Consider the following 8,290-nt stretch of genomic DNA (forward strand, 5'->3'; position numbering starts at 1 on the left):
CTATTTTGTAGAGAGAGAGAGAGAGAGAGACACTGATTTTTCTACCAGGTAATACATATGCCAAGAAGTGAAAGTAGTTCAGATATTTTTAATATTTTTATTTCCCATGGATTACTGAAGCACATTTGTTTTTATATTTAATTTTTAATTCAAATTCTTACTAATTATAGCTCTAATATGCAAAATTGAAGAGGCACTGGTATAGATACTCAACGATCACGTCTACTTATCCATCAGAATTACACAGTTTATCCAAAATTTAGAGTTAAATGTAACATTATAAATTTATGTTTCAATCAAAGACATGTATTTAGGAAATATTTTCAAAATTAATATATACATTTGAAATTCTTTTTCAGTTTCATAGCAGGTCCTGTTTAATTCTATGTTAATGGTGCTTGGGTCATTTAAATGGTAATATAACAGTGTGAGTACAGACCCTTGACACATAACTGCCTGAGTTTTAGGATCAATCCCTACTTTCTAACTGTGAGACTCGCCAAATGAACACCTCTATACCTTATCTTTCCAACCTATAACGTGAGTGAAATAATTTCCTGCACTTTTTAAGTTTTGTGAAAATTAAGAATGTTAATTTTTTAAATTTAATGGACCTACATATGCCCCCCCTCCAATTCATTTGTTGAAGCCCTATCGCACATATGATGGAATTTGAAGATGCGGACTTTGAAGGATAAGTAGGTTTAGATGAGGTCATGAGAGTGAGGCCTTCTAATGATGAGATTGGCGCTCTTTCTAAGGAGAGACATCAAAGTGCATTCTCCCTCTCTGTCCTCTCTCTTCCTGCTGTGTGGGAACACAGTGAGAATGTGTGCCTATCTATAAGCCAGAAGGAGAGTTCTCACCAGAAACCAGCCATGCTGAAAACTTGATATTAGACTTTAGACTTCTAGCCTCCAGAACTGTAAAGAAATTCATTTCTGTTGTTTTAGCCACTCAGTCTGTGGTGTTTTGTGACAGCAGTATGGACTCACTAAGACAGTGTCTCATGTGTAGGAACAGTAGATGTAATCACAATACTTGACTCTCCAGAAGTACTCAAAGATTCCATGGAAGGGAAACACACTGGTTGGTCTTCAGGACATGTTTTCTAAACTTTTGGATGAGTTATTAATGTTGCAAATATATCTGATTGTAACGTTTTGTACAGAATTTCTTGTTTTATTTTTAGGTTTCAAAGTGAAAACTACTATTGCAAAGAGCATAGATTTATCATTTTTATATCAATTTGATATCATCATATAACACATTGATCCATATCCTCCTCTTAAGCCACAGAGATCTTTACTCTTCACCTTGAGGTCATTTTCCTGACCATGAGAAAATGTAGAATTTTCAGCCCCTGCTTTATATTCTCATATTTTGGAAGTAAACTATTCTACTCGATTACACTTTTCTTCATGAGTCCAGGAGTTCACAGGGTAAATTCACTCTTAAAAATTTTATTGCTGAATTTCTTTAATGTCACTATCTGAATATGAGGGAGAGACATTTTCTAGCAGGATAAAATATGTAGTATGAGTAGATTTTCCATAATTTTATCCAAAATAAATTAGACTCTACAGTTCAGATCTTGTGGTTAATTGAGGACAACGTTCCCTTAGAATATATTTTAGATAATAATTAAATAATATTTAAACTCAGTAATATTTAGGAGAACATGATCTCATTATTTGTATATATAATGAAAAAGATAGGTGATAATCAGTTTGAATTACACCATAGAAATACCGGAGAGTAAAGCATAGAACAAGTATTCATTAAAATTTTAATGATGATATAAAGTGAAATGGAGGCTAATGCCTGGTTTAAATTTCTTAAAAATGAAATTATAAAAAGTGAATAAAAATATTTCTAGAGGAAAAAGAAAAACTGTGCTTGTGACAAACAAAACAAAGCATATTTGAAAAACTAATTATCCAGACCGTTCCAAGTACAAGTTCTTAAATTTTATATTAAGGTATTATCTTTTCTTCTTTGGCAAAGAATAAAGTTCAGCTGTATGCAGCACCATGTAAAATTGCCAGGAACATATTGTGAGCCAGCAGAAACGATGTTGAGACATTGGTACAAACAAAAAGATATAGTGACCACCAGATACTATTGACAAGAAATTTTATTGTTTTCTGTTACCTCATTGTGATCTTAACTTCTTCATTGGAAAATTGATTTCTTTCTTTATGCATATATTTCTTTTTCTCTTAAGAAGATGAGGGTTTTTTCATTGGTAAATGTGCATTAAAATTATATTAATGGGGCTTCCCTGGTGGCACAGTGGTTGGGAGTCCGCCTGCCGATACAGGGGACACGGGTGCGTGCCCCGGTCCGGGAAGATCCCACGTTCCGCGGAGCGGCTGGGCCTGTGAGCCATGGCCGCTGAGCCTGTGCGTCCGGAGCCTGTGCTCCGCAACGGGAGAGGCCACAACAGTGAGAGGCCCACGTACAGAAAACAAAAACAAACAAACAACAAAAAAAATTATATTAATGGAAGTTGTGGATTAACACATTTATCTTATACTCAGTTACTTCTAGAAAATTTAACTTTGCAAAGAGGTTAGATAAGGAGCTAATTTTATTTTTACAATGATGAGATACTTTGGACAGGAAAAACCTAATATAGACCCTTCTACATGGCTCAATTCTGGTAGAAAATGATAATGAAAAGAGCAATCTAGCATGACTATCAATACCTGCTACGGGGGGGGGGGTAATTATCAAGCTTAGTAAAGTTGTGAGACAGTAAGAAAATTTTATCCACATTTATCGAGATATAATTAACATTGTATAAGTTTATTGTGTACAATGTGTTAATGAGATAACATTTATATACTTTGAAATGATTACCACAGTAGGGTTAGTTAATTTCTTCATTATCCGACCTAATAACCATTTCTTTTTTGTGATGAGAGCATGTGAAATCTGTTCTCTTAGCAACTTTCAAATATATAACATAGCATTCTGAGCTATAGTCACAATGCTCTGTATTGAGTCCCAGAACTTATTCGCCTTATAACAGGAAGTTTGAACACTTTGTCCAAAATCTCCCCACTTCTCCCAACCCCCAACCCCTGACAACCACTATTCTACCCTCTGTTTCTATGAGTTCAGCTTTTATAAATTTTATATATAAGTAAAATATAGAGTATTTTTCTTTTTCAGTCTGACTTATTTCATTTAGCCTAATCTCGAAGTCCATCCATGTTGTCACAAATCGCAAAATTTTCTTTTTTCTCATGGCTGAATAATCTCATTGTGTGTGTGTGTGTGTGTGTGTATCTATCTATCTGTCTATCTATCTACACTATATACACATCTTCTTTACCTGTTTTTCCATAGATGAACACTTAGGTTGTTTCCATATTCTGGCTATTGTGAATAATGCTTTAACGAACATGGGAATGCAGATATCTCCTTGAGATCCTGATTTCATTTCCTTTGGCTCTTTGCCCAGAAATAGGGTTGCTAGATTATATGTTAGTACTATTTTTAACTTTGTGAGGAACCTCCCTACTGTTTTCCATAATGGCTGACCAGTTTACATTCCCTTCAACAGTGGACAAGGAGGGTTCCCTTTTCTCCACATCCTCACAAACATGTCCCCCCCCCTTTTGTATAATAGTCAATCTAACAAGTATGAGGTGTTATCTCACTGTGGTTTGGATTTGCATTTCCCTGATGATTAGTGATGTTGTGTATCTTTTCATGTACCTGTTGACCATTTGTATGTTTTCCTTTGAGAAATGCCTATTCGATTCCTCTGCCCATTTTTAAAATCAGACTGCTTATTTGGTATTGAATTATATGAGTTATTTATATATTTTGGATATTAACCCCTTATCACATATATAATTTGCAAATATTTTCTCACAATCTGTGGGATGTCTTTTCATTTTGTTCATTATTTCTTTTGCTGTGCAGAAGGTTTTTGATTTGATGGAACCTCACTTATTTTTTTCTTTGCTTTTATTGCTTGTGCTTTTGTGTCATATTTAAAAATTGTTATCAAGGCAAATACGTATAAACTTTTTTCTTATTTATTCTTCTAAGAGTTTTATGGTTTTAGGCCTTATGTTTAAATCTTTAATTAATTTTGAGTTAATTGTTATGAGTAGTGTATGATAGGGACCCAATTCCATTCTTCCCCATGTAATTATGCATTTTTCTCAACACCATTTATTGAAGAGACTATCCTTTTCCTAGTGAGTATTCTAGACTTCCTATTCAAATACTAATTGATATAAATGCGAGGATTTGTTTCTGAGCTCTCCATTCTGTTCCATTGATCTATGTGTGTGTGGTTATGCTAGGAACATACTATTTTGATTACCATATCTTTGTTGTATAGTTATCTTAAGTTGATTGTTCCAAAGCATCTATATTATACAATTTCTCCTTAAAAAATTTCAAAGATTAAAGCAAAATGTTCAGAATGCATATATTACACAAAGCATGGCATATTAAATTTCACAGATCCAGTTTCAATTTTTAATTTCATTCAATAAAAATCAAGTAATTATCATGTATAAATATTTTCCTTTCTCAAATTTTTATAAAATTAAAATAATGTCATATATGTCTACTAGCACACATCCAAATATATGATATATTTCAAAATGATTTATAAAACTATATATTATAAAAATAGATGGAAGATAAAATAGTGTATTATTTGATAGATATACTCAATGTTAACTAGTGTTTCTTCACAAGTATTACTTTCTCTGGAGTGGGTTTATTTATCATACCCTTGAAAACATTAGGGAAAAACTCCTGACCCCAAGAATATATAGAAATAATAACCATTTTGCATTAGCTAAGTCTAGAATGACAAAGTCCTTCAAATATATGACTATAAAAAAGGTCAGTTGTTCTTATTTGCAGGTATTATACTGCTCTATGCCTCCTTTCTATATTGTATAGCTCTATTTATGAAACGTTTTCTCCAATCTCCATCTCTAGCTAATTTATTTAAAGCCATTCTGAAATATCGCTGAGGTATTGTTTCGTTTAGGAAGACTTCAAATTATTTTACAATTATGTTTACCTGTCTGATTTGATAACTGTAATTTCTTTAAAATGTCAATATCTACTTACCCACAACCTAAAAAACTGTATAGCATGTGGGTAGTTCGGAAACTTGTTGAACTGGACTGTTGCCCTGGTAAGTACAGCACTTCTCATTGACATGACCAAGATACATTTCAAAGTCAACAGTGCACACACTAAATACCATTTGATCAATGGTGATTTTTTTCATTGAAAATTCATGTCTTAAATGTGTGTGTGTGCTTGTGTGTGTGTGTATATATATATATATATATATATATATATATATATATATATATATACAGAGAATTATTTCTAAGGTAATTTGGAGACTTGAATCAGAGGCTTTATTGCAAATTTTTAACCACCTTTTTACTCTTATTATATAGCAGCAGAGTAACGTGTAAATAGGTCACTTAAGGATTAGACTCGCATTAAAAATCTTTCGTACTGGAGAAAGAAGAATCCTTGATTTGCTTTATGTTTTAAATATAACTTTTAAAGTTTTGCAGATTTTTTAATCTTTCACTACAGAGAAAGATATAGCTCTGATAATTTCACAGCTTTTCACAAATTATCAGAAGAATGTAAAATGTATTTACTGACATTAAAAAAGCTACTCTTTTGGCATTATTATTTGCTAATGAGGTTGTTTCACAATGTTTGCAAGCTCATGTGACAGGGTGATATTTTATTATATGAATAAGATCAGCTCTGTTACTTAGTCTGTGAAAGGAAAAAAAAATCTTCTTGAAAGTTGAAGCTATTGATATTAAATACATTTAACCCCAAACTTGCTTTAAGATCAAGAAATGGCATCTCAAATTTATGTAGATACTCTAACTTATGAGGTGGAATTTCAGCAATTATGAGGCAATGTCAGGAGGTACACTAAGGATAGGGATCAGCCTTTTTAAGGGTTATTTTTAAGTTAATTTTTGAATGGTACAGTGGCTATTATTTTAGAGAGCAAGACATACAGACTTATAAGTGGAAGTGTAAAGTCCACTCTGTCTTCCTTGTTCTTCCCCTGCCTTCGTCATCCACTGTCATTAAAAATATCAGGATCACCATAAGCAGAGGCACTAAGGAACAATCACACACTACTTTTAGGTGCCTCAGATGTCAAAAACAGGACTTGGATTTTTGTCTTTAAGTAATGAGAAGGTTTGGGAGTGTTTGAATAAATCTCTGAAATTGTAAGACTTACTTTTTACTAATGTAAATCTTCTGACTCGAATACATTGGAATAGGAAAACTTCCTCTAGAAAGAAGTATATCTCAGTGAAAGGGAAATTTTAGAGCTCTTGATTATGACAGTATTCCTTTCTGCCAAATGCATTTGCCTCATTATAATAATTTTCAAGTAGAAATGGTATTATAATTGTTTTAATACCACTTGGAATATGAGAAGAAGGAAAGAAAGTAGCATTTGCACTGGTGATTACAGAAAAAGATTATGAAGTAAGTATATTGTAAGTGTTGTCCTTTAAGATGAGCAATATTTTGAAAGATTAAAATGTGGAGTGCTATGTTTTATCTCTTAGTAATTGCAAGAGCCCAGTTGCATTCACTCATGTCTCCTTTGCATCCTTTGTGAATAGTAAGGACTCAGAGACAGTGAAATTTATTCCCAAATATTTTCTTTTTCCTTAAATCAATGCATATTTTCAGTGAGTTTTTAAGTATATGACAATTAACTTCTTTGACCTCAATAACATAAAACTATAAGATAGACAAATTTCAAGATATGATATATACACAAAATGACATTTAGCTTCTGTGCAGGTGTGATTAATTACCGCAGATGAGCTTCCATTCTCTTTGCTGTGACCTGTGTGGGTCATAACTTAGTTAGGCTGACATAAGAATCAAGGCTACAGAGAGAGAACAAAATGAAGCAACTAAGGGAACCCGTGGGAATGCAGCCAGTTTGAGTGTACATGAAACATTGCTGAAAGGAAGGTTGGAGATTAGTAACATGGACTACCAAAGTTTGGATTTCCCAAACTAGGTCATCTAATTCTACTTGTTTTCTTCTCAAAGTGGATTCTTTTGGTAGGTAGGGATTGTAACATACTGTATTCAAGTGGAGGTGCAACGCAAGGAGTATGGAAGCAGGTAACAGTGATGGTAAAGCTTGGCAAAGTGATAGCTGATGTCCCACATGAAGGATAGAAAGCTTGATTCATGGAGGTGACTTGATATGGAACAGAAATGACTAATGGGACTCAATAGAGGAGGAGAGATCAGGGCCTGTGATAGCAACAAGGAAGAGGTAATAATAATTTTAAAATCATCACGAACTGAGAGACCCCTCAAGTTCACCATTAGTGCTTTAGGAAAATATTTTTTATTTTCAGGAAACATGGCTCAGTTTGGGGGCCGTTTTCTCTGACACTTAGACAGGGAAGAATGAATGAAGAGGAGAATGAATTTGGAATTTGCTATCATGAACTTTTTAATATTCATATTTAATTTAATTAATATGTATGTTGTAAATAGTTTGGGAAGTACAGAATGAAAACAAATGTCCAATTTTAACCTTTGCCTCAGATTTTAAATATATGTGTATGTAGGCTGTATAAATTATAATCCATTAATATATAGGTAAGTATTAATAAAATCTTGAGAGTTTTATTTTGGAGACTTAAGTAAGGGGAAATATAAATGTACAGAATAGAAAGAAAAAAAAAAAAAAAAAACAATAAAGAACATGGAGTCCAAGCCCTTCACTTCTCAGGCATGGATGAAGTCCCAGACACACCCCTAGTTACACATGCACTAGATCCTACTAGGGTTATATGATTAGAGGATGTAAATTAATTGTGATCCTGTCCCTGAAAATAGTGTTTTATAATAATATTTTCTATTTGATTTTCAGTTCCTAGTGCAATTAAAAATAATATTTTAGTGCTCGCTTTGGCAGCACATATATACTAAAATTTGAATGATACAGAGAAGATTAGCATGGTCCCTGCTCAAGAATGATGCACAAATTCGTGAACCATTCCATTAAAAAAAAAAATACTTAAAGACTGTATATATCGAATATATGTATAGCTGAATCAATTTGCTGTACAGCAGTAATTAACAAAATGTAAATCAACTATACTCCAATAAAAATTAAAATTAACTTTTTATTTTTAAATAAAAATTGGATATGTTCAAGGTATAAAATATGATTTGATATAAACATACATATGAAAAGATTACTACAGTC

General features: G+C 32.8%; 1 non-coding gene across 1 annotated transcript; it reads left to right on the plus strand.

Annotated features, from left to right (window-relative positions):
* The first annotated feature begins 7,980 nt into the window (after positions 1-7,980).
* On the plus strand, positions 7,981-8,089 carry LOC131756462 (U6 spliceosomal RNA). The gene has a single exon (XR_009335644.1). It is a non-coding gene; the product is annotated as a U6 spliceosomal RNA (small nuclear RNA).
* Positions 8,090-8,290: the final 201 nt, after the last annotated feature.

The sequence above is a fragment of the Kogia breviceps genome, chromosome 4 (assembly GCF_026419965.1).
Source record: "Kogia breviceps isolate mKogBre1 chromosome 4, mKogBre1 haplotype 1, whole genome shotgun sequence".
Lineage (NCBI taxonomy): Eukaryota > Metazoa > Chordata > Mammalia > Artiodactyla > Physeteridae > Kogia > Kogia breviceps.